The following is a 15,964-nucleotide window of genomic DNA, read 5'->3' on the forward strand; positions in this document are numbered from 1 at the left end:
TCTTAGCACTGCTGTCTCACGGCGCCGATGTCCCAGGTTCGATCCCGGCTCTGGTTCACTGTCCGTGTGGAGTTTGCACATTCTCCCCGTGCTTGCGTGGGTTTCGCCCCACAACCCAGAAGATGTGCAGGTTAGGTGGATTGGCCACGCTAAATTGCCCCTTAATTGGAAAAATGAATTGGGTACTCTAAATTTATTTTTAAAAATAAACGATCAGAGGCTAGAATGTCACTTAACTTTGAATTGAAAAGGTAATTGGAAAAAGTGCAGTATTTGGGGGAAAGAGCAGGAAAATAGAGCAAATAGTTCGAGTTAAAAATCTGGCGCTGGTAACATCTGCTTTTTATTGAGACAAACATGTAACAAATCAGCAGTTTGCACTTTCATTTTAAGTTGCAGGTGCCTGTTTCACAGCTCCTTTGGTCTCTGATTTGGAATCATTCTTGGATATCCATTATTCTCTTTTCCTTTTAAGGGTAGCAATGGGGTTCTGTCAGGAACAGGTTGGTTGTCATTGTGGCTCGCCAACAGGTGTATATGTTAGCTACACTGCAAATATGTTTGGGTGGTGGAATCCGCACAGGTGGAGCTGCACTGATATGGAAGGAATGCAATTTAGTTGACCCGAGAGGGAGTGGTGGAATGTGGAAACTCTACGAGCTGCCACTATGGTTTTTTTTAAATAAGTGCTTTCTGCTTGCCGGAGATTGCACTGTTACCCTCCCTTTTCTCCACCCAGAGGGAGTGAGAGTGTGAGTCAGTGCTACCTGGGTGGAACCCTGTCAATACAGGAACAAAAAAGCTGGGAGTAAGCTCCGCTGCCATTAGCTTCGCCATTCCTCTTGTCAGCACATTGTGGGGGGGACAGCAGCGACGAATATTCAGCAGTTAACACAGCAAGCAGAGAAGAAACTCCAGAGGAATTCTTTCGGAGAACAGGCATCAGGCAGGTGAGAACGAGATATTAATGCTTGCATTTCTCGTAATCAGCCTGCCACTTTGATAGTTGTGGTGAGATTTGCTCAAAGTTCAGCCGATTTCTGCCCTCTTGGCTTTAAGCATGGAAGAGACAAAAGAGAATCTTGACAACTTTGGAATAGCTCAAGTGCCAATATTATTTGCCTGTCAGAGGAAACTATCTTTTGTATTTGGTAGGGATTGTCAGCATTGATCCAGCATCTGCGAATGGATTATTGCTCTGCCGGCTGTGAAGGGTGCTTCCCTTTCTTAAAATTACATTGGAAAGGTCATAAATCTTCAGATAAACTTGAAAGCTGTGTAAACGAACAAAGTTACAGAATTCCTAGGACCAAAGTCCTGTATGCGAAGTAGATATCTGGTGGGGATATTACCAGTAGACCCGACAAGGAAATGATATTTGATTTATCTTTGTAATTAGAATTTCTTTGACGTTGGTATGGGCAGCCCCAAGATGAAGTGCTTGTTCAGTCGAGCAGCATGACTGTAACTACCTTTCAATTAAGGGACATGGAAAGCCTCTGCTTTTACCTTAGTGTATTCTTAATCACGTTGGGCAGTTGAGGAAATAATTGGAGAAACAGGTATATAAAAGCAGTGCTTGTGAAATAGCCGCAAAGCTATTTTTTATGTTCAAGTGTGTCTGTGGTCGATAAGGCAGAAACAAAAATGTGTTTGAGAAGGAAGGTTTTTTTTGGTGCTGCTGATTAATCATGGATTTGATGGCATGCACAAATTAGCTTAGGCAGAGGTGCTTTGGGCAGTCAGGTGTCTAATATGCACTGACATTCATCATAACCACGGTTAGAGTCTCCACCTCAATCTGCTCGGAACTCCAGGTAAGTCACGTTTTCGTTTGCCCAATATGACGTGAACGCCCTGCTTCAACAGTGGAATGCCTCACTTATCTTTGCCCAGAGATTATAGGTGCAGCTGCAAGTAGATCAACCTTAAAGACCTCAAGCGTGCAGCAAAGGTACACTGGAGTTTAAACATCTAAAATCATGTAGCTTGCCGATAAATTTCTTCCTGATTGCCCATCCGTGACCACCATATCTGTTTTGGAGTTAGCTGACAGGGTTATAGTTGGAACGGAAAGGAAGAGTTTTACCTGCAGTAACAGGTCTGCCCGTCCAAATCACATCACTGAGCTGGTCAACCATCAGAAGCAGACTGGAGTGCTGCCTACCTGTCTCGTTCGGTTATTGGTTGACGGAGGGTGTCGTTGAGTAACAAATTGGTTGTAACCTTCCATAACACATCATGTGATCTTGGATCCAACTTGATCCCAAAGAAATCCTACTTATACCTTTACCCAGGAATGATGTGGAGATGCCGGCGTTGGACTGGGGTGAGCACAGTACGAAGTCTTACAACACCAGGTTAAAGTCCAACAGGTTTGTTTAAAATCACTAGCTTTCGGAGCGCTGCTCCTTTCTCAGGTGAGACTTCTTACTGTGTATACCCAGGAAGATAGTCACTAACTGGTCACTCATGACAAACGTGGGTTGATAGCCTTGTCAGACGCATAGAAGACACTGAGAACTTCCTCCAAGTAACATGCTCATCCTAACCAAAGTATGAACTCCCTACATACCAAATGGTGGTGGCAACAGTTGAAAATGTACAAGTTCAGCATTAATCAAGTACAAAACTCTGGATATGTGAGCATGGGTTTGCGCCACCAAAACTCCAGTGATTCCTATGTGCAGCTTGGTTCCAAGCCTCAGAATTTCCTTGTCAGTTATATATTGGATATTTACCTTCAGCAGAGGACCTATGTGCAGGGCAGCGTGTGGTGTGTCAGCCACCTTGATGTTGCAGATGTCCAAGTCCAGAGCTCATGTTCCAGGTCCACATGGAAGAGGCTTAGATAAGGAAACTTTTCCACATGGAGCCCAGAGAGGAAGATCCATACGAACCATACAAATACCTTTGCTCCTGAAACAGTCTCCAGTCTTGACCATAAGTTCACTTCACGACTTGCTCCTGTAGACTGAAGGAGTAAGTTGCAGGTCTGGGATCTCTGGGATTAAGGAGCTGAGAAAGTGATTCATATTTTTAACAATAAATGATGCAAGCTGTTTATAAAACCTTTTTTAAAAATTGAAATGGTATTTTGCAGCTGACTCTAGACAAGGGTTCCATATCCTTTTTTTTTTCAGTTGAGATAAAATACCATGGATATCACTGTAAATCAGATGTGGCGTGAAACTAAATTGAAAATTAGTTTGGTTTACCGATTCCAGAAGAAATGCTTTAAAGACTTTACAAGAGTGGCGTATTTTAATTCCTCCATGTAATGAATGTAAAATAAAATGGACAGCTAGGAGGCAGTGTAGTTGGTTCCGTGAGTTGGTGCCTGGAGCCTATCGATATGCTGCAGCTCACTGGGTGGTTCCCTCGCTTTTGAGTCCAGATGGTTGTGGGTTCAAGTTCTACTCCGGGACTTAAGCATGCAAATCAAAATTGGCTCTCCAATGGGGTGTTGTATTTTGGATGGCACTTTGCGGATTGGGAGCACCGAGCTCCCAATCCGCAATGTCAGGTGGATGTAAAAGATCCCTTGGACTATTTGGGGAAGAGCGAGTGAATTACTCCTGGTCTCTTGGCTAATATTTATTCCACAATCAACATCGCAAAACTGAGTCATTATCACACTGCTCTTTCTGGGAGCTTGCTGTGTGTAAACTTACTGCCATGCTCCCTACATAATAACCGTGACCGCATTCCAAAAATGTCTCACTGGCTGCAATGTGCTTTGGGGTATTCTGTGGCTGTGAACTAGGTGCTATTTAATAGCAAATTCCCCTTTTTTGATGCCATTGTGTCAGTTATTGAGTTGGAGGCAGGCCGAGACTTGCAGCTGATTGTACCCCGAGACAGACGGTGCATTTCAGAGTCAACAAATTCCATTTACAGAGTCTATTGAAGAAGAATCTCCATGAACCTCAGCAAACAAAACTTGTATGTAGAATCAGTTCCAGTCACTGATGACAGTGTGGGCTCCAGGCTTGAGTGAAAAGGGAATTAGCCAATGTATCTATTTGGCTGTGAATAGGTAACCCAAAGAGGGGTGTCCAATAGGCAATCTCAATCAGAGAGAGTGGTGGGAGAAATAAAAATGTGGTATCTCGTGCAGGCTACCACTGTGATGGAGGAGTTCCATCTCACTGGATGTCTGATGTTAGCCATGTTGTTAGTGGGGAGGCAGTAGTGTGGGGGTATTATGCTGGACTAGCAAGCCAGAGACCCAAAGTAATGCTCTGGAGGCTTGAGTTTGAATCCCAGCACAGCAGATGGTGAAATTTGAATTCAATAAGAAACAAATCTGGAATTTAAAGTCCGATTGTCTGGTTCCTTGAGGGGTGGAAATCTGCCATCCTTACCTGGGCTGGTCTACATGGGACATGAGATCCACAGAAATGTAGTTGTGACTTGGACAATTAGGGAGCAATAAATTCTGGCCCAGCCAGCCAGCGATGCCCACATCCCAGAAAAGAATAAAGGAAACAAAAATCCTAAGGGACCCCAGACACTTTCTCTCTCAATTCCAGTGGAAATCCTCAGCATGGTGTGCATACATTTAAGAGATTGAAAGATCTTTTTATTCTGCTGTTGGTAGACTAGACTCTTGTTGTAATGGAAAATGAATGACGGATAAATTGATGGAGAAAGACGATGTGGAGAGTAGAGGACAATATTACACCCGGTATTCAGGTATGAATCTCGTCAGATTGATTGGAAACCTGTTTCCTTTCTCATGTTGGCTATAATAGTCCTATGCTAGTTGGCTAGATTTGCTGTAGACTTACACCTAGATCCTACTCACTATTTGCCCCACGGTGGCTCGTTGCAGCCTTGTGCTGAGATGCCATAAACATGATGATGTGGAAGAAACACCGGCGCAGGGAGTGTTGGCCTAGATTTGAATTCTGCGAGCTTTTACTGGAAGAGAGTAGAATAGTTTACTCGGCACTTAGAGCCCCACTTGGCTCAAATGAGGCAGACGAGCTGGTTGGACTGGTTGAACCAAATGCAGTGTACCCTATACAATTCTATGCATAAAAACTGCCTGTGCAATTGATTCTAGCGCTGAGAGTTCAACATAAGAAAGTACTCTGTATATCTCCTGCAGATATCGCTGAAAGAAAAAAGAACATGCATGTATACCGAGTTTTTTATCACTTCATAATTCTGGAAAGCTTTTCACAAACAATGAAAGACTTTTTTGGAGTGTAGGAAGGATGGTGTGCGTCACTTACGTCTTTGCTGTTTCCATTCAATCACAAGCCAGCAATGAAATAAATGACCAAATGATCTTTTGGTGGTGATTGATCAGAGATAGATGTCGCCCAGGGCATGTCAGTAGCGTTCTCCCATATCTGCCTGAGATGGCAGAAAGGGCCTCAACTTAGCATCGTTCACATCTGAAAAAAGAGGTACAATTTTAAAATATTGTTCATGGGCGTGGGCATCACCGGCGATGCCAGAATTTATTGGCAATCCGGAATTGCCCTTGTGAAGGCCGTGGTGAGTCATCTTTTGACAACTGAGTGGCGAGCACGGCCATTTCAGAGGACAGTTAAAAGTCAACCACATAGCGGTGGGTCTAGAAACACATAGAGGCTGGCAGGTTTCATTTTGGCGAAGCAGCTGGGTTTTTACAATTAATGATCTCCTTTACTAATTCCAGCTCTGTACTTCACATTTATTTAATTAATTTTGAATTCACCAGCTGCCGTGCTGAGGCTTGAGCTTTTCCGAATCAATAATCCAAGCTTCTCGCCTCCAATAACATAACCACTATGCTATCATTCCTGACCCTTTCAAAAAATGAATATGGAAAGTTTAAATCTACTGCAATTAGAAATATGCAGCTGATTATGGACTTCCAGAGCATAATTAAGCATTTCAGTCAAATCCCTGTCAATTTGCAGTGTTAATTAACTTGGCCATGCTTTGGAATTCATTCAAACGCATACAACTTATTTCCTGATCTTCGGGCGGAGGGGGGGTGGGGAAAGAGGAGGACCTCCTCATGGGCCCAGCATAGCTGGCCAGAAATAGGTCCAGGCAATGGGCGGTTGAGGGGGGTCATCGAATCATAAATCCATAGAATCCCAACAGTGTAGAAGGTGACCATTTGGCCCATCGAGTCTACACCGACCCTCTGAAGGAGCACCCTAACTAGGTCCACTCCCCCACCCTATCCCTGTAACCTCTCTTAACGTTTGGACTCTACAGGCAATTTAGCATGGCCAATCCAACTGACTAGCACATCTTTGGACTGTGGGAGGAAACCGGAGCACCCAGAGGAAACCCACGCAGACGCACGAGGAGAACATACATACTCCACACAGACAGTCATCCGAGGCCGGAATTGAACCCGGGTCCCTGGTGCTGTGAAACAGCAGTGCTAACCACTGTGCCACCCCATCTCGACTGTCTGCCTCTCTTCTGCTTGTTGTCAGGCGTCTCTGGAAAGGGAGCACATGGTGTCCGCCATCACAATCAAGGCCTTCGGTGCCCAGTGTGCACTGCGGGCACTAGGGTGTTTCATCAACCCCTTCGGGTACATTTTATCTTGAGGCTTTAAGTTCTCTTTGAGATTCTGGGGTGAATTCCCTGCCTCCCCCAGCCGCGTGTTCCTCGGTGGGGGCATTGTCGCTGGCAGCGGGACTCTCCCTTCCCGCTACCGGCCAATGGGATTTCCCATTGTGGTCACCCACGCTGCCGGGAAACCCACGGATGGGGAAACGTTGCCGGAAGAACGGAGAATCCCTCCAGCGGAAAATTCACCCCTCTATTTACTGAAATTCCCTTTAAGTGGCTGCCTTTTAATTTATCCTCCATTGGTTGATCTAGTTTATTTGGTTAGCCCAAAATAAGCACAACTTCCCTTGATCCAAGTTAAGAATAAACCCAACAGAACTTAATAACAGGATAATAATAATAAAAATCACCCAAGTTGATTACATTTAATGAAAGGAGTGTATTGGTTATTAGAACAGGAGAATCTAGGTGTACCCATTCGTGTCATTCCCGTGTGCATACAACCCCACCCAAAACTTGCACAACCAGTTTCGGTCATTTGCAAATACACACACACACAAAATCCCTGTTTTAAATGCTCATTTTAAAGAAGTAACCTTTCCCCAACCCCAATCATTTACTGCAGAGTTACTCACATCAATTGGACGTAGGTACACTCTCTCAATTTGATGTCACGAGCTGGAAGGGGGTTTCCAGTGAAACCAGACCTGAACACAAAGTAAGATATGTGAGCAGAGCAATGAGCCTTAAATGTATGTTTAAGCATCAGCGTATTAACTAATGACCCTTTCCCGCTGTTCCTCGGGGTTTGAGTTGTGACTCCTCTGCACAGAATCACTTCTCTGTTTTCAGTGTTTTTGTGCGCCTCTGCACCTTGTGCTAGAAGACTTACCTTTTCTGCGCTTCTGACTCCACTTTTCAGATTAATGCAAAATAAACTCCTTGGAGTCTTTGAAAGTGCAATTCTTCTGTATAATACAGAAGCTAAAAGCTCAGGGAATTAAAAAAATTTTCATGAGAAGTAATTACGTCTTAAAAACGCAAGCCATTGTTCCACGTCTTTCCCTAGCTTCGGAGATGACAGAGAAAAGCCACTTTTAATCTAAAGTCGGGGGGTGAATTGTCCAACAGTTTGGTAATATAGCAAAGGTAAGTCTTAAGTTTCAGTTCTCTTAAGGATCTAAGTTCACTGGCATTCCATTCAAGGTATGCCGTCACTTGACAATTAATTACTGAATTAATCATCCAGGGATTGTGGTGGAAAAACATTGGGCGGGGTTCTCTCCTATCCGGTGGGGCGGGCTGCAGCGGCGCCGAGGAGTGGCGTGAACCACTCTGGCGTCGGGCCGCGCGGAATCCTCCGCATCTTCAGGGGCTAGGCCGGCGCCGGAGTGTTTGGCGCCACGCCAACCGGCGCCAAAGGGCCTCCGCCGGCCGGTGTGAGTTGCCGCATGCGCAGGTGCGCCAGCGTGTGCTGGCGTGATCCCAGCGTATGTGCAGGGGGATTCTTCTCCGCGCTGGCCATGGCAGACCGTTACAGGGGCCGGCGCGGAGGGAGAGAATGCCCCCATGGCACAGGCCCGCCCACGGATCGGCGGGCCCCGATCGCGGGCCAGGCCACCGTGGGGGCACCCCCCAGGGTCAGATTCCCCCGCTCCCCCCCCGAGGACTCTGCAGGCTGTCCTCAGAGCCAGGTCCCGCCGGTACGGACCTGGTTTGATTTACGCCGGTGGACCGTCCGATAACGGGCGGCCGCACGGCCCATCGCGGGCCGGAGAATCGCCGGGGGGGGGGGGGGCCACTGCCAACGACCCCCGACTGGCGCAATGCGATTCCCGCCCCCACCAAAACCCCGGCGCTGGAGAATTCGGCAGCCGGCGTCGGGGCGAGTTTCACGCCGCCCCCCGCGATTCTCCGACCCGGCAGGGGGTCACCAGGTTGGCGTGGCTGGAGAATCCTGCCCATTAGGTCATATGACCTGAAGCTAGGCCAAAGAGGTAGGTTTTAAGGATTGCCTTAAGCAGGAAAGCGAGGTAGGGAGGCAGAGAGGTCAAGGGAGAGAATTCCAGAGCTTTGGGCCTAGGCAACAGAGGCATGACTACCAACAATGAACAGTTATAATTGGGGATGCACAAGGTACTAACATTGGAGGTGCGCAGATATCTTGGAGGGTTATGGGGTTTGAGGAGATTATAGAAATAGGGAGGGGCAAGGCCCCAGTGGTATTTGAACACTCAAACAATAAGCTTGAACTTTATTTGCAGTGTAATCGTTTGGGAGTGCGAGTGAATAATGATACCATGATGGCAAGAAAGAACCTGGAACCTTGGCGCACAAGAGATCGACAATCTATTCCCTTACTAATGTGGTTTAAGGATTGAGAAAGAAATAGGAATGGCAGATCGGGAAATAAGGGTGAACTATTATCAAACAAGGTTTACAAAGAGATATAAAGTGAGTGAAAGAAAGGTCAGATTAGGAAAGAGAGAAAAAAGAATTAGAAGGAAAAAGTAAGAAAAAATATAAACAATTCAAATGTTGAATTTTGTAAAAATCTCAAGAGGTTTTGCAGGAGGGGGAATCAAGTTAAAATTGTTCTCTTTCTGGACTGGAGAGATTGATTGCAATATTTTAGTGACAGTGATCAAGTTGCTCGAAGGTACTCACGTTGTTAATGATGGACCGTAACCTACTGTGGCATGTTTAGTGGGCAGTTAAAGTACAAGTGTAGCAAGTTCTCTGGGGGAGACACCATTTGTGTGAAGCAAATAATCGATTGGCATAAATTGACTAGAAAATCTGAGAGGATTGTAATTTATGGAATATCTCTTTTTCACTGAAACTTGCAGACAGCTTTATGCATTAATAATGGCATATGTCATGAACTCAATGTTATTTTCTTCAGGAAGATTTGGCCCATCCAAAAATGTCACCATCATCATCATGTGTGCTCTGCCTGGAGGTCCTTTTTCCCAGAGTAGTCTTTCCATGTCTCTCTATCCTGTGCCAGTCATTTTGATTTGAATAACTTACTACAGCTTTCAAGCCCGCAACTTTGGCAACCTCTTACTTTCTCTTCCTAATTTTCCTTGAAACCTTCCTTCCATAATGTTTCTTACTGAACTGTTTCCTCCCGCGCTGTGCCCGCCCAGTCTCTCTGCTTTTGGCTGATTACATTCATCAGATCTGTTTTCTTACTCTCATTGCACCTCATCATTTGTTACCTTTTTTCTGCCCATATCCTTCTTCATTCTCCTCCAAGCCCACATTTCAGAGCTATTTAGCAAGTTGGGCTTCTCTTTCTGTAAGGCCCAAGTCTCACACCCACACAAAACAACACGCCAAGTCAACTCTCTTTACAAGTCGCTTCTTGAGTTCATTCAACTTTCTGATGCGCAACTGCCTCCTCTTAACAAACGCGGTATTTCCCGCTGCGATCCCTGCTCTTTGTTGCAGCTTCCATCTTCTCAAATACTTGAATTCTCGAACCTGTTCTTGTTTTTTTTCCTCTATGAATATATGAATGTTTCCTGGGAATTTCTAATTGGAAAAGGAGCTTGACAAATGTATTATTGATCACCAGTCCTCGCCAATGACTATGCAGAAGCAATGATCAAAGAAGTATTTGAAGATATGGAATCTGTCGTTAAGATTGCTGGGGTGGCGTGGGGGGGGGGAGCGGTGTTGGGGATGATAACATCAATTAGATTTGCATTTGATCATAGCAAGCAAAGGAGGATTGTGAGGATTAATCGATAGACAAGTAGCAGCAAGAGTAAACCTTGAAAAGAAAGAGCAGTGGCAGAACCAAAGTGGAACATATCTCAAAACCGGCAAGAAATATTCATACATTCACGGAGGAAAAGAGCCAGGGCAGATGCAATTGCTGGATTTAGTTTACCTCCAAAAATGTGTTGTAAGGAGGGAGAGGATTGGTGAGGCCTGGCTGTTTGATTGCCTGCCAATTTCCTTGAGCATTGGCATGTCACTGTAGATAGGTGCAGGTGGAAAGATACAATTTACAACCTCCACGTCGAAACTCCTTCCTTAACCAGTTGCACGGAATTAGAATCTGAATCACTGCACTAAACCGGTTTAGACATTGCCAGCTAATGATGTGACTCAAGTCTTTTCACTTTGTTTCATGGGATTACACAAAGAGCAACCGCTGGCAACAAAAATAATTGGCTCGTGAGGTTGACTTCGGACAACCGCACAAAATGAGCGACAGTGCCTCGGCAGCCCTTTTTACCCTGGGGTTTCCTGTCCACTGGCTGGATATGGAGAAGAAAGAAAGGCGTAAAGAAAGTAGAAAAAGGGCTGCCCACGCATCATAATAAAAGCAGAATACAGCGGGCATTGGAGATTGGAAACAGAAATAGAAAGTTCTGGAAAAACCCAGTAGACCCGGCGGCACCTGTGGAGAGCGAAACAGAGTACACGTTTCTAGTTAAATATCGCGCTTCTTCAGAACCCATCCAGTTCAAAATGATAGCTCCGTTTCTCTCTCCCCAGATGCTGGGGTATTTCCATTTTGCATTAACGGTGAGACAATGTTCACCCCCGTCGTAAATAATCCAGCCTTCGTCTTCCTCATCCACACAAATGACAAATCGTCCGTTATTTAAGGTCAACGACATCTGAACGACTAAGTAAAAAAAGTACTCCTTTAGCCGCAGATAATCCCCTCACAATGGAAAGTGAAATTGATCTTTAGTGGCACATTAAAATAGGCAATGATGAGCCGGCAGTCCATGTCATATTCCACCTGCTTTTCTCCATTGATAGAAATTGCAAGTGCTCCAAATGGTTAAACATAGCAAAAAGCAACACTTCACTCACACCAGCCACTGAAAACCATTCCTGCTCTTTTACTTGATTTCTTTAACTTATATGTTTCTCAATAGCTCTGTCTAAAACTGAACAGTGATTAATTGAGCGCTGATTGCATGGACTGCAACATAAAACAATCATGTGCTATAATGAGGAACTGATGACCTGTTCATTATATATTTTTTAATTCAGCTATCCATCCCAACAGAATCCCTCATTGCGGTTTGATGTCGGCTTACATGACACATCTCGGGCATTAAGGGCAGCACGGTAGCATTGTGGTTAGCACAATTGCTTCACAGCTCCAGGGTCCCATGTTCGATTCCCGGCTTGGGTCACTGTCTGTGCGGAGTCCGCACATCCTCCCCGTGTCTGCGTGGGTTTCCTCCGGGTGCTCCGGTTCCCTCCCACAGTCCAAAGATGTGCAGGTTAGGTGGAGTGGCCATGATAAATTGCCCTTAGTGTCCAAAATTGCCCTTAGTGTTGGGTGGGGTTACTGGGTTATGGGGATAAGGTGGGGGTGTTGGCCTTGGGTAGGGTGCTCTTTCCAAGAGCCGGTGCAGACTCGACGGGCCGAATGGCTTCCTTCTGCACTGTAAATTCTATGATCTCAATACTGAAACAGAGCAAACTCAGCCTCGGGGTCTGGCTATTGCTGGCAAGGCCTATTTTTGCCCTTCCATGATTGCCCTGGAATAGATGGTGGTGGGCTTCCTCATGAACGTTTACAGTCTGTCCTTGAGGTGGAGGGATATTGTTAGGGAGGGATTTGCAGGAGTTTGATCTAGTTTGGCAGTTGAGGACCGATGATAAGGGTCCGAGTCAGAAGAGTGCATGACTTGTAGAAATTGGGGTTGCTGGTGTTCCCATGTAGTTTCTGCCCCCGACTTTCCAAAGTGGTGGAGATCACTGTCTTGGGATGTGCTGCTGAAGAAGCATTGGCAAATTTCTGCAGAGCATCCTGTGGCTAGTACACACTGCAGTCGATACTGGAGGGAATGGCTGTTAAAGTCAATGTACGGGGTGTCAATCAAGTGGACTGCTTTGTTCTGGATGTTATTGAGCTTCTTGTGAGTATTGTTGGAGCTGCACCTATCCAGAAAAATGTGTGTACTCTATTACATAAGAACATAAGAAGTAGGAGCAGGAGTAGGCAATTCAGTCCCTCAACTCTGCTCCGCCATTCAATGCGAACATGGCTGACCTCAGCCCCAAATCTATTTTCCTGCCCGTTCTCCATAATCCTTCAACCAATTACTAATTAAAAATCTATTTACTCCTTAAATTCACTCAATATCCCGACGTCCACCGCACTGTGGGGTAGTGAATTGTCCAGATTTTTTTCATTCATTCATGGGATGTGGGGTTCCCTGGCCGGGTCAGCATTTATTGCCCATCCCTGAGAGCATTTAAGAGTCAACTACATTGCTGTGGCTATGGACTCACATGTAGGCCAGACCAGGTAAGGACAACAGATTTCCTTCCCTAAAGGACATTAGTGAACCAGATGGGTTTTTACGACAATCGGCAATGGTTTCACGGTCAGCAATCGACTTTTAATTCCAGATTTTTATTGAATTCAAATTTCACCATCTGCCATGCCGGGATTCGCACCTGGGTCCCTAGAGTATGACTCTGGGTCTCTGGATTACTAGTCCAGGGACAATACCACTGCCTCCCCCTTTGAGAAGTACTTTCTCCTCATCTCTATTTTATCTTAAAACTATGACCTCGCGATCTAGATTGCCCCATGAAAGGAAGCATCCCCTCTATGTCTACTTTGTCAATATCTTTTACACCCATGACCTGTGCCCCATGGATAGTGAAGAGGCTTTGTAAAGTCAGGAGACAAGTTATTGACAGTGAAATAGTGAGTCACTGATCTGCCACAATATCCCAGGCATTTAAATGGATTTCCAGTTCAGTAATTGAACAGTGGTAACCCCTTGGATGTTGATGGCTCCAAAGCCACAAGCCTTCATGAGATCCCGAGCCAGTGATGAGGACTACCACCAGACTGTACACCACCAGGTTCCTACCATTAGCCCTGTTGGTGTGACCAAATACATCCAGTGATGGTGATAGAAGAGTCTGAGACACTGACTGATTCCGATGTCAGGTAATTGCTTGAGGAGCTTTTGATGGGGCCTCTCAACTCTGGAGCTAAAATCGGATGTTAGTGACGAGGATTTTTCGAGAGCATCTAGGCTGAATGTACTGTTATTGTGCCCTAGTTCGATATCTATGTAGTAGCCAAGTGATCTGTCCGTTTCTATTCTCATTCTCTTTTCTAGTAACTTGATATGACTGAGTAGCTAGCTGGACCATTTCAGAGGACAATTAACAGTCAACTATGTTGGTGTGATGTGGCAGCCTCATAAAGGTCAGGCTGGTTAAGGATAGAAGTTATCCTACCCTAAGGGACACTTAATTGGAAAAAAATTAATTGGATACTCTAAATTTATATTTAAAAAAAAGAGTATGCACGTTCTCCCCGTGTCTGTGTGGGTTTCCTCCGGGTACTCCGGTTTCCTCCCACAGTGCAAAGATATGCAGGTTAGGTGGATTGGCCATGCTAAATTGCCCTTGGCATCCCAAAAGTTTAGGTGGGGTTACTGGGATAGGGTCGAGGTGTGGGCTTAGGTAAGGTGCTCTTTCCAAAGGCTGGTGCAGACTCGATGGGCCGAATGGCCTTCTTCTGCACTGTAAATTCTAAGATTCTATGATTCTGTGAGTGAACCATTGTTCAATGTGAACTATCCAGTTTGTAAAACAAATGAACCACTCCCTCGTAGCTGATTCATCCTCCTGCCTTTGAGCCTGCTCCACAAGGAGGAGTATAAAGGGCAGAGGAAAAAAAGATACAAACGTTTGCATTTGGAAATGTCAACCTTAAATTTTGTGTTGTGGGTGACAGCTTGTTATGTTAAGACTTGTTACAAATGTGCATTGTTTCTACTGACCATCAGTTCATCAGTATCCAACTTCTTTGTCCAATAGCACAGTCAGAAATATATTTTTTTAGCATCTTACATCTGTTACGAGTACTTATTAATATTTTATTAATTGTCTTCAAAATACAGTGGAATAAATGACCGTATCTATTCTTCTTCTGGGTATTTCCGCATTAAAATACTGCTCTGACTCATATTAGTTCAATATCGAGAAGGATGACTTCTTCGAGAATTGAGGCAGGGAAAGAGTTATATTTATATAACACTTCTCACAACTTCCCAAAGCCCCAAAGTGCTTCAGAGCTAATGAAGTGCTTTTGAAGTATAGTCACTGTTGGAATGTTGGAGTGTAGCAGTCAAATTATACATAGCAAGCTCCCACAAACAGCAATGTGATCATGACAATACTCTGTTTATAGTGATCATCATCAAGAGGAAAATAATGGCTGGGGCAGTAGGAATAACTCCCCTGTCCTGCTTCAGAGAGATGTCATGGGTTTTCATTCACCTCCTCCTGAGGAGCCTCAGCTTTTGAAAGATGCCGCTTCTGACAGTGCAGCACTAGACTGAACCAGAGTGCCAGCCTGGATTTTTGTCCTCAGTACCCCTTGGAGTCAGACTTGAACCCACAGCCTCCCGACTCAGAAGTGTGAATTCCACCAATCGAACCATGGCTGAGACTAATGTTGCAAACTTATTCAAGATATTTAAAGGTTAAAAGAAGGAGCTACTGGAGTTCTTCCAGATTCAGCAGGGAAGCTGTAATGTCCAAACGATGATGGGCGAGATTCTCTGGACTTCTGGCGGTGTGTTTCTTGGCGTTAGGAGGCGCTCCGGTGTTGGCCAGTGGTTGGATCTTCTGGTCCTGCCATTGTCAATGGGATTTCCCATTGGATCCACCCCACGCCACCAGGAAATCCACGCCGGGGTTCACTGTCAGCGAGACGGGAAGATCCTGCGAGGTGGAGCTGCCGGATTAGATCTCCCAATGCTAACCTTTCCAGTCATGTGGAGATGGGAGGGGGTTTATTTGGTTTTCACATGCGGTGATGGTTGTAACTTTAAAATGACCCCTTATTATTATCGGATGATTCTGATTGCCATCCTTGCGGTCCCGTGTGGACCTTTCCTGACATTCGGAGGGTTCGCCCTCTGACATTGCAGAATATACCAGGTCAGAAGTTTAGATTTACATATGCAAATGCTGAGCAACAGTCGGTCACAAACGACACAGCAAAATCAGACCACTGGTGCCCTGAACCACAGTGCCATCCAAAAGGGGCAAGTGTGCCCAGAGCTAAATGGGGTATGTCCATCATTCTGATAAACCGAGTGAATACCGTCTATATAACGAAGGCTGGATTTTGCACTCCCTCGCTGGCTTGTCGCCGATGGGGGGGGGTTATTAATCTAGTGGATAGCCTGCCCACTGCCTACTCACTCAGCCCTCCCTCCACCACAATCATTCCAACAGCAGGGGTGGCTTTGGGTGGCCTGTCCACCAATGGCCAAGTGGTGGGGGAGGCCCACTCCAAACTGGTTGGTGATGGGCAGAGGCAGGCTTCCTCCTTAATTAGTCTCTCGGGCCAATCGGAGGCCCCCCCTCTCCCAATGTTATTCCTGCCCATTCCCCCGCCCCACCT

At 45.5% G+C, this 15,964-nt stretch overlaps 1 protein-coding gene across 8 annotated transcripts in view; it reads left to right on the top strand.

The window, feature by feature from the left end:
• The first annotated feature begins 760 nt into the window (after positions 1 to 760).
• The window catches only part of scel (sciellin), a 91,133-nt gene continuing 75,929 nt past the window's right edge, over positions 761 to 15,964 (top strand). For 2 of the 8 annotated variants that reach the window (XM_072476194.1, XM_072476195.1), the window contains exon 1: positions 762 to 950. The gene's annotated coding sequence lies outside the window, so the exon portion shown is untranslated. Of the gene's footprint in view, positions 951 to 15,964 lie in introns of all 8 variants that reach the window. The other 6 variants (XM_072476199.1, XM_072476197.1, XM_072476196.1 and 3 more) reach the window with 5 other exon arrangements.

Source organism: Scyliorhinus torazame, chromosome 15 (assembly GCF_047496885.1).
Source record: "Scyliorhinus torazame isolate Kashiwa2021f chromosome 15, sScyTor2.1, whole genome shotgun sequence".
NCBI lineage: Eukaryota > Metazoa > Chordata > Chondrichthyes > Carcharhiniformes > Scyliorhinidae > Scyliorhinus > Scyliorhinus torazame.